This window comes from Pristis pectinata, chromosome 3, assembly GCF_009764475.1.
Source record: "Pristis pectinata isolate sPriPec2 chromosome 3, sPriPec2.1.pri, whole genome shotgun sequence".
NCBI classification, from domain to species: Eukaryota; Metazoa; Chordata; class Chondrichthyes; order Rhinopristiformes; family Pristidae; genus Pristis; species Pristis pectinata.
In genome coordinates, this window is record NC_067407.1 from 66,826,200 (window position 1) to 66,841,131 (window position 14,932).

Below are 14,932 nucleotides of genomic sequence, written 5' to 3' on the forward strand. Positions count from 1 at the left end.
TAGAAGTCGCACCAGTATCTTGACTGACTTGCTTAAAATGGGGATTATTTGAGAAAAATAAAGGAGCTTCTACTGACTGAGATAGAAATCCAGGCTGCAATCAGGCACAGCTGAATTTAGCAGACTAAAGGTGCCCAGATTTCAACCAATAAAAACGCAGTCTTCTTGTTGTTGATGGGAGCAGTCTGAATGAACTGATCTTTAATCCCTGGCAAAGTGACTGCTCAGGGGTCTATTAGCTCTCCACAGGGACTGAATGGCCTACATGAGCATCTTTTTAAGTCTCCCTGTTCAGTCTGCTAAGAATGCAGGGTGCCATGATTCATTCCGTTGTAGTACTGTACAAAAGGTTCATGCAGTCCCTTTGATACTGCCCTTGCTGTGTCCTACTTGTGAAGGGTTTCCTCAGGTTGACCGCTGGGTTGTAAGGGAGGGGGGGAGGAATAAAAGTCCAATCAAATGAAATGCCCTGATTCTGATGGATGACTTGCTTGCTTCACTTCAGCTTTTAACTGAGCTTGACAGATTACAGAAAAAGCAATATTAAAGGGATCTGAGAAACAAATGAGACTGGGTATAGACCAGGCTGACATTGAGAATAGTGTCAGTACACAGCTGATGGGGGCAAGTATCCTGATTCCATGTTGTAATATTCTGTGATAACCATCAGTGCCACATGAAGTAGGAATATTAGACTGACCAAACTGCCACTTCAACCAATTCAACAACAGCTTATAGATTCCATTTTTCCTTACTACATAAAACTTATCAAACGTATGTCAGCTCATTCCCCCTACTAATTTTCCCTGCAAGCTATCCCCCCCACATTCTGATCAATTGCCCCCCAGATTCTACCCCTCACCTACAAACTAGTGATAATTTATAGCAGCCAATTAACCTACCAACCCGCACATCTTTGGGGTGCGGGGAGAAACCAGTGCATCCAGGGGAAACCCAGGCATTCATGCAGAGAACATGCCAACTCCATACAGACAGCACCAGAGGTCACGATTGAACCTGGGTCACTGGAGCTGTGAGACTGTGGCTGTATCCGATGTGCCACTATTAGCTATTCTTTGTGGAAAAGATTTGCTGGAAGGGTACCAGTGATCAACGGCTTTTGTTATGTGGGAAGAATAGGGAGGTTGGGCTTGCTCTCTTTAGAGGAGATTTATTTGGGGTGTACAAAATTATGAAGGGTCTTGATAGAGTAAGAAGGAGAAACAGTTTGCACTGGCATGAAAGTTGAAGATAACTGGTAAAAAGACAGAGAGGTTTGTTTACACACCTTCAAAGGCAAAAGAAACCAAGAATAAAATTAAACAGGAAGAAAAGTTGTCATCAGGAAATTACTGGCTGTAGAGAGTCGGGATCAATTGTAACTTCTAAAATGGAACTGGATATACAGTCAAGCAGAGAAACACTTGAGGGTTTTGGAAAAGAGCAGGGAGAGGAACTAATTGGACAGCACTTTTGTAGCAAGTGGGAAGGACTGATGGGCAAAGGGGCTCCTCCTGTGACGTATCATTCTGAACAGATGGAAGGAGGTTAGTTGGCATGACTGGGTGCTTTCCCTGGGAGAACACCTCTTTACTTGATCTGTTCTCAAGCTCTTTTACATTGTTTATGCATGCCTCCAATTCTATTACTGTCTATTATTATGAGGTACTGGTCCCAGACCAAGCATAAAGCAGAGAGAGAGAAAACTGAACAGGAATTTGCAGCACACGATTAATTACGTGAGCTGCAGCCCTAACACTTTATTTATTTGAATCTGGTTTTAATGAATATATTAGCAGGGCACTTGAGAACCGTCTGCCCTGGAGCTGCAGCCATTTTCTGAGCAATTCAACTGATGGTTGACCCGGTGTGAACCTGTAATTTTTACACCTGATTTATGAGACCTTTCTTCACTGGGTGGTTTGGCAAGTGGAATGTAAATGCATCATTCTGATAACAATGAACTGAGAGTGTTGAAACCACATCTGTCACAAAACAGGTGCAAGAGAAAGCTGAGGGGCAGCATGCTACTGGCATGGACAGCATGAGACACCTGACACTGGTGAACAAACTGCTTATTTCAATAATTGGCTAAAACCACAACTCCCAATAACAGAATAAATGTTCAAAGGGCATGGGGATTTTGACAGTGTGATTGGAATTGATAGCTGTTGCGATCAAAAGAGGATTCCTTTGTGTTGACACAAATTTAAGAAAAAAAATTAGAGGGCAAAAAGAGGAAATGGCTTTGGTAAGCAGGATGAGGGACAATCCCAAATCCTCTTATACTATATTAGAAGAAAGGGTCATAGAGTCTTACAGCATGGAAACTGGCCCTTCGGCCCTCCTCATCCATGCCGACTGTGTTGCCCAGCGAACTGGTCTCATCTGTCTGCAGTTGGCCCATAGCCCACTAAACCTCTCCTATCCATGTACTTATCTAAATGGCTTTCAAAAGTTGCTAATGTGCCCGCCTCAACCACCATTTCTGACAGCTCACTCCAAATATGCACCACCCTTTGCATGAAGAAGCTGCTTCTGATGTTCCTATTAAAACTTTCACCTCTAATTTTAAACCGAGGCCCTCTTGTTTTTAGCATCCCCTCTCTGGGAAAAAGATCATGTGCTTTCACTTGGTCTATGCCCCTCATTATCTTATATACCTCTATCAGGTCACCCCTCAATCTCCTATGTTCCAGGGACCAAGGGGGTAGCAAAGGAAAGAGTAGGTCCCTTAAGGGACCAAAAGGGAAATCTATGTTTGGAGTTCGGGGATATGAGAGAGATCCTAAATGAATTCTTCTCATTGGATGTGGAGGATGGAGAGTTAGGGCAGGGCTATAGTGATATTCTGGAACATATCTGTTTCAGGCAGAAGGAAGTGCTAGAGTAATTGGAACACATTAAAGTGGAAAAATCCCCAGGCCTAGCATGATCTATCCCAGAATGGCATGGGAAACAAGGGAGGAGATTGCTGCGGCTCTGATGGAGATTTGTGCATCTTTGCTAGCCACAAGTGAGGTACCAGAAGACTGAAGGATAGCTAATGTTGTCCTCCTGTTCAAAAAGTGCAGTAGGGGCATGTAAATTCTTGTCAATACCGGGCATGTAAATGTAATGCTATAATTATGAGGACAAGCAGATGAGTGAGTGACCCCCTCCCCCCCACTGCCCAATTTCTCTTTTCTTTTTCTTTGGAGCAGACTCGATGGGCCGAATGGCCTACTTCTGCTCCCTTGTCTTGTGATCTTGTGACAGACAGAACGAGAGCGAGGCACAAGGACAGGTTTTATCCTGCTGTTGAACAGTCCCCTAGTACAATAAGATGGACTCTTGACCTCACAATCTACCTCGTCATGGCCTTGCACCTTATTGTCTGCCTGCACTGTACTTTCTCTGTAACATTCACACTTTATTCTGCATTCTGTTATTGCTCTTCTCTTGTACTACCTCAATGCATTGATGTGATGAAATGATCTATATGGATGGCATGCAAACTAAGTTTTTCACCTTGGTACATGTGACAATAATAAACCAAATGACCAATTTAAAGGCTATATCAGTGAGAGTGAACAGAGAGTCGCACCCACGGGAGTCAGCTGCTTCTGGGGAATAACTCTTCAGCGACAGAGGGGGTGGTCCAGCCATGTGACAAAGGAAATGAAGCAGACTCTCAATTCTGAAGAAGTGTTGCTGCCTAGCCTTTTGTGCAGACAATAGAAACAACAGCTTAAAAATACTTTTTTTTAAAAGGGAAGAAAAACACTCAAAAAAATCTTGTGAACCCAGCTCATGTGGCTAGTTTCCTAGCCAGTTTAATTCTGTAGAATGATTTGTTGAGAGATAAGGGACAGAAAAGATAGCCGCTGAGCCACTGCCCTGTTGCCGAGAGACCCCATGTCAATGTGGGCCCAGGGAAATTCTCCACCCCACTCAACACTGTGGGCTCAGTGACCACCCTCACTCCACCCAACACTGTGAGCTCAGGGACCACCCTCACTCCACCCAACACTGTGGGCTCAGGGACCATCCCCAACAAACACCGTAGGCTCAGAGAACACCCCCGCCCAACACTGGGGTCTCAGGGACCACCTTCACCCAACATTTTGGACTCAGGGATCATCCCTACCAACCCCCATAATCCTGGGACCCTCTTACTGGTTTCATACCATGTCCTGGGGGCAGTGACGGATCTCTGTACATTGAGCAGAACCACAAATATTTCCTTATCTTGACTGTACTGGGGCATGGTTGAGGGGCAAAAGCTGTGGAAGCAGCAATGTGCAGAGCTGCGCAGCTCCAAGTAGGACTGGAGAGCTGGAACAACATGATCAACAATGTTTGCAGTTGAGAAGCAGGACAGCTTCCTCCATGGCCACTGTTCTCTTTGTGGCAGAACGCATGCAGACCCCGATTCACAAGTGTGTCTTTTGTGTAATGAGACAGAACAATGATCCAGACAAACAATCGTTGGAGTAAGGCTGTGAATCAGCCTGCAGAGCTGAACTTTTCCTCAAGATTACTTTTAATCACAAGGGTTTTAATAACTACCTGGAGATAACTTGCACTGTTAAATAATTTAAACTGCTTTAATTAATTGCATCCTAGTGCAAAATGTACCTTTTGCCCTTCAAGCCGACTGGAATACATGGAGTTTATATCCTCATTCTCTTCAGCCCTCACTTTGTTATTAACATGCCTGGAATCACAAGAAGAACTGTATTTGCTGCACAATTTTTATCATGAGACAGAGACACTTAAATAGTGTTTCTCACAAATATAAGCTCATTCCTGGCAACTGTCCTTGCTCTATTCAACACAGACATGTGTGCAGCTCACTCTGAGTGCCAGATTTTGCTGTGAGACAATGGAGACAATGGCAATGAACACAACTTCCAAAGCAGCATGTCAGATCTGTGCACAGTTCAGCACTGCAGAGCCCTGCCGAGCTAGAGGGAACATAGGAAGGGTACCCCAGCCCAGAGGACAAAGCTGAGATGAGCAGTCACAATAGCATTATGGTTGGTGCTGCTGCCTCAGCTCCAGCCACCCAGTTCAATCCTGACTTTGGTTGCTGTCTGTGTGGAGTTTGCACGTTCTCCCAATGACTGCCTGGGTTCCCCCAGGTGCTCTGGTTTCCTCCCACATCCCAAAGGTGTACTGGTAGGTTAAGTGGCTTCTGTAAATTACCCCTGATTTTGGTTTGTGGCAAGAAAGATCAAGGGGGAGTTGAGGGGCTTGTGTGAGAGAGAATATTGCAGGGGTACAGGGAATTAAGGAAGGGGGAGTGGGGGTGATGGGATTGCTCTCCTGGGAGCTGGCATAGACCTGATGGGCTTTCTTTGTTGGTATAAGATACCAACATAGGTAACATAATGAACCGTCAGTTGCCAGATCCAAACTAAAAAAATACTAAGTGGGCAATGGAGAGGGAGAAGGGAAACAAGGTGACCAAAAGAGAAAACAAGAGAGAGGAGTATAAAGAATCCAGGGCAGCAGGGAAGAAGAAGTGTGGAGAATGGGGGAGCAGGGAGTGAACAGATGTGGCAAAGGAAACTGCAAGCAGATTGGACGTGATCAAGTAGGGAAGGGAGACTGATGGACAGTTGATGGGGTTGAAAGGAAAGTGGGAGAGAGCTAGCAGAAGGGGTGTTAGTGAGAGACAAAGACACAGGGCAGCAGTAGGGAGAACAAGTGGACAGGGGTGGGAAGAGAACACAGTGTACACAGTAAATGGCAGGGCCCTGGGAGAGCGTTGTAGAACAGAGAGACCTAAGGTTACAAGTAAACAGTCCCTTGAAAGCGGGGACACAGTTATACAAGGTGGGAAGGCGTAAGGTATGCTTGCTTCGTCAGCCTGGCACTGAACACAGGAATTGGGATGTCATGTTACGGTTGTGCAGAACGTTGGTTAGACTGCACTTGGAATACTGCGTGCAGTTCTGGTCACCACACTACAGGAAGGATGTCATTAAGCTAGAGAGGGTGCAGAAAAGATTGACTAGGATGTTGCCCAGTCAGGAGGGCTTGAGTTATAAGGTGAGACTCGTAGGCTGGGACTGCCTTTCCTGGACCATAGGAGGCCAAGGGATGAGGGATAGGAGGACGAGGGACGAGGGATGAGAGATGAGGGGCATAGTCACAGTCTTTTCCCCAGCATTGAGGAGTCTAAAACTGGAGGGCATATGTTTCAGGTGAGAGGGGTAAGATTTAAAGGGGACCTGAGGGGCAAGTTTTTCACACAAGGTGCATATATGGAATGAATTGCAAGAGGAAGTGGCAGATGTGGGTAGAATTACAACATTTAAAAGACATTTGGACAGGCACATGGATAGGAAAGGTTTAGAGAGATATCAGCAACAGAAAGTCCCAATTAATTTCTTTATCCCACCTGGAGAATGACACCCCAGAAATTCAGCCCTGGTGCAAATGAACAAGATGAACAAGGAACTTGTTGGATTGAATTTAGGATGAACAGAGAGTACAACATGCAAACCACATTTGTACAAATGCACCTATTAACAATGGGGACTGCAGCAGGGGCACCAGGGTAGACTTCTGTGATGCTCTGTACTTTTTATCACTTCTGGATATCAGAATGAATATATACTGCAAACACACACTACCTCCTCTTGTGGGGACTCTGTGTGAAATAGCCACACTGCCTCACCATTTCTAAGTACACACACCTACCAACAATTTCCCGACAATAAAATCTTTCTTCCCCACTCAACTGGGGAAATCACAAGATGACAGCACAGCACCCTTTCCTGACTGCTGTTAGGTATGGAGTAAGAAGTAGGAGCAGTGTGTCTTCATCCACATTAACGGTGTGTTTGTTCCAACATTTGTTTTAAAAGGAGCTTTGATGGCATTTTACAGATTTCTCTCTTTTGTAGAGTTGATGGTTACCAATATTTTGCCTTATTGCTTCATGCACCTGATTTGGTTCCTCTATTTCTGGATATTTTCATGCCAATATTCTAACTGCTCACTCTCACTCATAAACTAAGCTGGTGCAACTCAATTACTGCCATTCTCAGTCATTCTGAATGACCAAAATGTGCTGCTCCAAAACACAACCAGTCTGGGATTCAGTGTACTATTGGGTATAGTCATCAGCACAACTCAATTGTGTGCTCATTTTATGAGCCACTTGCTGTTGAAGGGAGACTTACCAGAAGGCTTTCAGCAGAAGAGGGGTAAAAGAATTGTTTTTAATGCTGTGTTCATGCACAGAATGAGATAAAATGAACGTACAGAAGAGTGATGAATCATTCACCCCAGATGCTCAATGACTTTGCTTCACACTTCTGAGATGTGAATCTTTCTCTGCACATCTCACATCCCATTCTCAAGTGCCTTTCTAAATTTCCCTCAAATGGATGCACTCTACAAAATCACCATGGCAGTGAGTTCCAGCTCTTCACCACTCCATAGGTACCATAGAACAATACAGCACAATACAGGCCCTTCGGCCCACCATATGGTGCCGAACTTTAAACCACGCCTAATACTATCTAACCCCTTCCTCCCACATATCCCCCTATTTTAAATTCCTCCATATGCCTATCTAACAATCTCTTGAACTTGACCAACATATCTGCCTCCACCACCACTCCAGGCAGCGCATTCCATGCACCAACCACTCTCTGGGTGAAAAATCTCCCTCTGACATCTCCCTTGAACTTCCCACCCATTACCTTAAAGCCATGCTCTCTTGTATTGAGCATTGGTGCCCTGGGAAAGAGGCGCTGGCTGTCCACTCTATCTATTCCTCTTAATATTTTGTATACCTCTATCATGTCTCCCCTCATCCTCCTTCTCTCCAAAGAGTAAAGCCCCAGCTCCCTTAGTCTTTCCTCATAATCCATACTCTCCAAACCAGGCAGCATCCTGATAAATCTCCTCTGCACCCTTTCCAATGCTTCCACATCCTTCCTATAATGAGGCAACCAGAACTGAACACAGTACTCCAAGTGCAGTCTAATTGGAGTTTTGTAGAGCTGCATCATTACCTCACGGCTCTTAAACTCGATCCCACGACTTATGAAAGCTAACATCCCATAAGCTTTCTTAACTACCCTATCCACCTGTGAGGCAACTTTCAGGGATCTGTGGATATGAACCCCCAGATCCCTCTGCTCCTCCACACTACCCAGAATCCTGCCATTAACTTTGTACTCTGCCTTGGAGTTTGTCCTTCCAAAGTGTACCACCCCACACTTCTCCGGATTGAACTCCATCTGCCACTTCTCAGCCCAGCTCTGCATCCTATCAATATCCCTCTGCAATCTTCGACAGTCCTCCACACTATCCACAATACCACTGACCTTTGTGTTGTCTGCAAACTTGCCAACCACCCTTCTACTCCCTCATCCAAGTCATTAATAAATATCACGAAAAGTAGAGGTCCCAGAACCCATCTATGTGGGATACCACTAGTTATAGTCCTCCAATCTGAATGCACTCCCTCCACCACAACCCTCTGCTTTCTACAGGCAAGCCAATTTTGAATCCACATGGCCAAGCCTCCCTGGATCCCATGCCCCCTGACCTTCTGAAGAAGCCTACCATGTGGAATCTTGTCAAACGCCTTACTAAAATCCATGTAGACCATATCTACTGCACTACCCTCATCAATCTTCCTGGTCACCTCCTTTAAGAACCCTATCAAGCTTGTGAGACATGATCTGCCCTTTACAAAGCCATGCTGGTTGTCCCTAATCAGTCCTTGATTCTCTAAATGCTCATAGATCCTATCTCTTAGAATCCTTTCCAACAGCTTGCCCACCACAGACGTAAGGCTCACTAGTCTGTAATTCCCTGGACTATCCCTACTACCTTTTTTGAATAAGGGGACAACATTTGCCACCCTCCAATCCTCCGGTACTATTCCCATGGACAACAAGGACTCAAAGATCCTAGCCAATGGTTCAGCAATGTCCTCCCACGCCTCGCGGAACAGCCTGGGGAATAGTCTGTCAGGTCCCGGGGACTTATCTGTCCTAAGATTTTCTAACAGCTCCAACACATCCTCTCTCTTGATACCTACATCTCTAGAACATTAACCTTACCATCGCCTGTCCTCAGCGTCATCCAGGCCCCTCTCCTTGGTGAATACTGAAGAGAAGTATTCATTGAGAACCTCACCCACTTCCACAGCTTCCACACATCTTCCCACCTTTGTCTCTAATCAGTCCTTCTGCTCTTCACATACGTGAAAAAAGCCTTGGGATTCTCCTTAACCCTACTCGCCAAAGCCTTTTCATGTCCTCTTCTTGCTCTCCTCAGCCCCTTCTTAAGTTCCTTCCTTGCTACTCTGTATTCCTCATGAGTCCTATCTGATTCTTGCTGCTTACACCTTATGTATGCTGCCTTCTTCTTCCTAACTAGTTGTTCCACCTCTCTTGTCACCCATGGTTCCTTCACCCTGCCATTCTTTCTCTGCCTCACCAGGACAAATTTATCCCCAACATCCTGCAAGAGGTCCCTGAACAACGACCACATCTCCATCATACATTTCCCTTCAAAAATGTCATCCCAATTTACACTCTCAAGTTCTAGCCTTATAGCCTCATAATTTGCCCTTCCCCAATTAAATATCTTCCCTCTTTGCTCCTATCCTTGTCCACGACAATGCTAAAGGTTAGGGAGCGGTGGTCACTGTCCCCCAAATGCTCACCCACCGAGAGATCTGTCACCTGACCCGGTTCATTACCTAATACTCGATCTAATATGGCATTCCCTCTAGTCGGCCTGTCAACATACTATGACAGGAATCCGTCCTGGACACACTTAACAAACTCTGCCCCATCTAAACCTATGGCACTAAGCAGGTGCCTATCAATATTTGGGAAGTTGAAGTCTCTCATGATAACAACCCTGTTATTCTTGCACCTTTCCAAAATCTGTCTCCCAATCTGTTCCTCAGTATCCCTGCTGTTACCCGGGGGCCTATAGAATACTCCCAGTAGAGTAACTGCTCCTTTCTTGTTCCTAACTTCCACCAATACTGACTCCAGAGAGGATCCTTCTGCATTACCCACCCTTTCTGCAGCTGTAATAGTGTCCCTGACCAGTAACGCCACCCTTCCTCCTCTTCTCCCCCCCCATCCCTTTTAAAAAACATGTTAAAACATATTAAAAAACATATGCTTTTAAGAAAGCATATGGCATGATTACCTTCATAGGTTGGGGCATAGAATACAAAAGTTGGGACATTATGTTGCAATGTTACAAAACACTGGTTAAGCCACACTTGGAGTACTGTGTACAGTTCTGGTCGCCACACTATAGGAAGGATGTGATTGTGTTGGAGAGAGTGCAGAGGAGATTCACCAGGATATAGCTTCACTAAATGACTTAGAAAAAGTATTGGTAACAATGTCACATACAGTATTTAGATAACTTTAAAAAATAAGGTGGTAAATATTCTTGGAAGGACATCACAATATGCTGAAGAGGAATGCAGAATGAGAAAGCGGGTACATTACAATGTACACCTGAGCTAAGTGACACTGGGATCTACCTGTATCCAGCAACTTGTCTCACAATCTATGCTCTGCTTCCTTTATATCAACCTTCCCAAGGCACTTGCCTGGAACCATTTCTATTTCGGGGCTCTGCATACTTTCAACGTTAATTACACTGTCTGGATAATTTAATTACACCTCAATGCGGACAAGGGTTAATAGGAAAACAGCAGCATGACCAAGATATCTTACATCACTTCCAATATTGGAAGGGAAGGGCCACATTCTCAAACCTTTACTGCTTCTATAGCTTTACCAAATGTCAAGAAGGCACCTTCCAGATTAAGCACAGTCAGGTATGCTTTTAAGTAGCCCATCAGGAGAACCAGCATTCACTTCATACAATCCATTAAAAGTGTTCAGGAAAGATTTGTCTTGCAATCAAGACTTGCATTCAACAAACTCTCACATCTTCTATGGTCAATTAAAAGATGAGGCTTAACAAGAAAGCAGTATAAATTTGGAGAATGGTCCCACCTTGGTCATCTCACTGGATCATAACAGGTAAAAATCCTGAAGTGACCAGTCTCCTCACTGCAATCCATGTGAGTGCAGTGGAAACAGAACTTTATCAGAATAAGTGCCATAAATAATTTTCATGAATCACTGGGAGTTTAATAAATATAAGATCAAGAACTAGAGGCAAGAGCACGTCACACTATCCCTCAAGTCTGCTTTGATATTCAATATTACAGCAGATCCTGTCCTTCATGTCCACTTTCCTGTCTTTCTCCTTGGATTCCCTTTGTGATCAGAATCCTTTCTCTCCTTTGAACATACTCAGTGACTGAGCATGTACAGCACTCTGAGGGAGATTTTGAATCCCCTAAATAAAGAAGTTTATGCTCCTCAATCCTGGGACTCCATCCCAACTGGATTCTCCAGCTACAGGAAATAGTTCCTCAATAAGGAATCAGGAGAAGTTACTCAGCGGGTTAGGCAGCATCCGTGGAGGGAAATGGACAGTTGACATTTCGGATCGAGACTAATGAAGGGCCTTGACCCGAAACATTGACTGTCTATTTACCTCCACAGATATTGTCTGAACCGCTGAGTCCTCCAGCTCCTTTGTGTAATGCTACAGACTCCAGGATCTGTAGTCTCTTGTGTCTTCAAGAGAAATCCAGGGCAAGTATCCCATATGTCTTCTTAATTACCTTTTCTCCTATCCTGCTAGCTCTAGGGGGTCTATGGACATGTACTCTGTTCCTCTACATTTCTTAATATCCTATAACTTATCATCTCTTACTTCTCCAGTTTGAATTCCCTTCATCTCTTCTGCTCCCACCCAACCAGTCCAGCCTCAAACTTCCTCACTATCAATCAATCAGACAATTTTTAATTGCGACCCCTACAATTGTCCAAACAATTACAAGTAATAAAAGAAAAGGGGCCTGGAATTGAACTCTGTGGATATCCATTGCATAAAGCCCTTTAAATCACTTAAATTCCCATTGAACTTTGCTTTCTGTCACTGAAACAATTTTTAACCAACTTGCCACTTTCCCTTAGATCCCACTGGCCCTGATTTTCCCAATCGTTCTGTCATGTGTGACTTTGTCAAATACCAGTTCAAGTCCATGAAGATGAGGCAAATCGATTTTGAGTATTTTTAATTAATCCACATCTCCCTAAATGCTGATTTATGCTGTTTTCCCAGATAATTTTCCAATAACATGCACTCAACAGATGTTAGGCTAACTGCTTCTAGTTACCTGGTCTAATTCTTTTTTAAATAAACTTCAGCATTAGTCAGTGCTCCACCACCATGCCTGTAGCCAAAGAAGATTAGAACATGATGGTCAGAGCCTTTGCTATTTTTTTTCTCTTCCTTCTTTTAAGAGAGTGGAATACATTTTATCAGAACCTGGCAAATTATCCACTTTTAAGGATGCCAGACACCACAACATAGTACCACCAGGCTCAAGGACAGCTTCTATCCAATTGTTAAGACTCTTGAATAGACCTCTTGCACATTAAAGATGAACTCTTAACCTCATAATCTACCTCATCATGGCGTTGCACCTTATTGTCTGCCTGCACTGCACTTTCTCTAACTGTAACTGTAACACTGTATTCTGCACTCTGTTAGTGTTTTTCGCTTGTACTACCTCAATGTACTTATGTTTTGAAATGATCTGTATGGATGGTGTGCAAAACTAAGTTTTTCACTGGATCTCAGTAGACTCCAAGCTCCTCTTCTGCCAACATTTATATTTTTCAAACATATTCTTCCCCCTTAATGTCAAGGTCTGTTTCATCTCCAGCTTGCTTTAGATCATGACAAAATAATTCACTTAGAACCATACACATAATCTGTACACAAATATCACAGAGCTGAGGGGGTGGGCCTTGTATAAAGCTTCAAGCTTCCTTGTTTAAGAAAAATGACAGCAACACTTGGAGAGAACTCCAAGGCACAGTGCTGGAAAGCCAAGTGTGGTACCTCACCTGCAATGTGATGGTTCCAGTAACAACATTTCTTTTAATTTTAAATTTATTCATAAATTGCAGTTACTGTTGGCAATGCCAGCATGTGTTTCCTATCCCTTACTGTTCCTGAACTGAGGGAGCAGTTAAAAGTCAACGACACTGGTGGGTCCAGAGTCCTGTGAAGGCCAGACCTGGTAAGATTGCTCGATTGTCTTTCTTGGAGGACATTAATGAACCAGATGAGTTTTTACAACAATCCAGTGGTTTCATGATCAACTTCACTGAGATTTTTAAAATTCCAATGTATCTTATGACTTGAAATGAAAGTCTACCACTGATAAGATGGAATTGGAACTCGTGTCTCTGGGCCAATGGTCCAGAATTCTGACTGCTAGTAGAATAATTTAACCATCATCATATCCCTGTACCCCTAGAGGTGTGATCCTGTTGAAATATGCCAGACAGGTGAAGACCAACTGGTCCATCACATACTGTTGCAATGTTTCATGGGTGAGACACTCCCTAACCACCCAGATGCATAATCTCAAAAGCACCTGGGGAACATGCCTGGAAAACTCATACCTACACACTTGCCCTTTATTTGATATTTCTGAATGGTCCATGAACTTATGAAAACTATCTTGTTATTCCTTTTTATTGCACTATTTAGTTTTGTAATTTATAGTATTTTTATGTCTTTGCACTGTACTGCTACTGCAATACAACAAATTTCATGTCATATAAATCCCTTGATCTCTCAATCTACCTCATCATGGCCCTTGCACCTTTTGTCTACGTGCACTGCACTTTCTCTGTAATTGTAACACTATATTCTAACATTCCATTTTTTTTCTGATGTCTACTACTTCAATGTAATTTTGTATGGAATGATCTTTCTGGATGGTACACAAACAAACGCTTTTCACTGTATCTCAGTAAATGTGACAATAATAAACCAATTGGCATAGAACAGGAGTTGAGGCCTGGGATAGATCAGCCATGATCAGAATGAATGGTAGGGCAGGCTTGAGGGCGAGTGGCCTCCTCCTGCTCCCATTTCCTTGTGTTCACGTTTTCTGAGAGAGAATAGCGACATGAAATGGAATTCAGCCGAGGGTGAAAGAAGCACAATGCATCCTGTACTGACCATAATCAAAAACTGTGAAAATGCAGACTTTTAAAAGGCCTGTTCCAGTAACCCAAGTGTGCCTTTATTGAATAAATCCAGCCCATGCATTAATAAGCAGTCGAAGCCTGTGGCTGAATGCAATGAACTGAGAGACAATCAGGATTCAGGATTATCCATTTATTGACCTCAAGAATACAGGCGGCTCAAATAGGTAGTAGATAGATATACATTTATATATATATATATAAAAGTCTGTTTTTAATGTAAAAGTTAATAAATCAATAAATAGTTTTACAATAATTTAACGTTACATTCTTACTGCTTAACTCTTTCTTATCACACAGTACATAGCCCTTTGCGTCCCGCAACAACGTTTTTGCATCTGTCATATAAATAGAAAGCCGGCTTTGCCACTTGACATTAGAAGTGGAGGAATGCTGCACAATTCCACTCCAGTCAATGTTGGCCAACTGTAAAGGAACTGGAGAGCTCAAGGGGTTAATCAGCAGCATTCACACCAACAGCAATACAAGTACTGTTTTCCTTTTTACAACATATTCCTGAGTAGCACGACAATATGAAGAGAATCGGAAGATTCTCCCCTTAACTCTTCAAGTCATCGATCCCGATGCCTACGAATTGAGCAGCCTGGAGGGCATTTGCAACACTTTCGTACACGAAGCTCATCTCAACTGTGCCAGAACCACAGATGGTACGAGCCAAGTCATTGTTGCAGTAAACACAATGACCAGAAGCATCTTTCAGGGTAAGTAACGATTAACTGCACTGTATCATTTTTCTTTTTGTGTTCAAATTTTTGAAAGTGAATTCAATT

The 14,932-nt window shown here is 43.5% G+C and overlaps 1 protein-coding gene across 3 annotated transcripts in view; it reads right to left on the reverse strand.

Annotated features, from left to right (window-relative positions):
* rabgap1l (RAB GTPase activating protein 1-like) overlaps positions 1-14,932 on the reverse strand; it is a 396,343-nt gene that overhangs the window by 239,433 nt on the left and 141,978 nt on the right. The gene's annotated exons all lie outside the window — the stretch shown is intronic.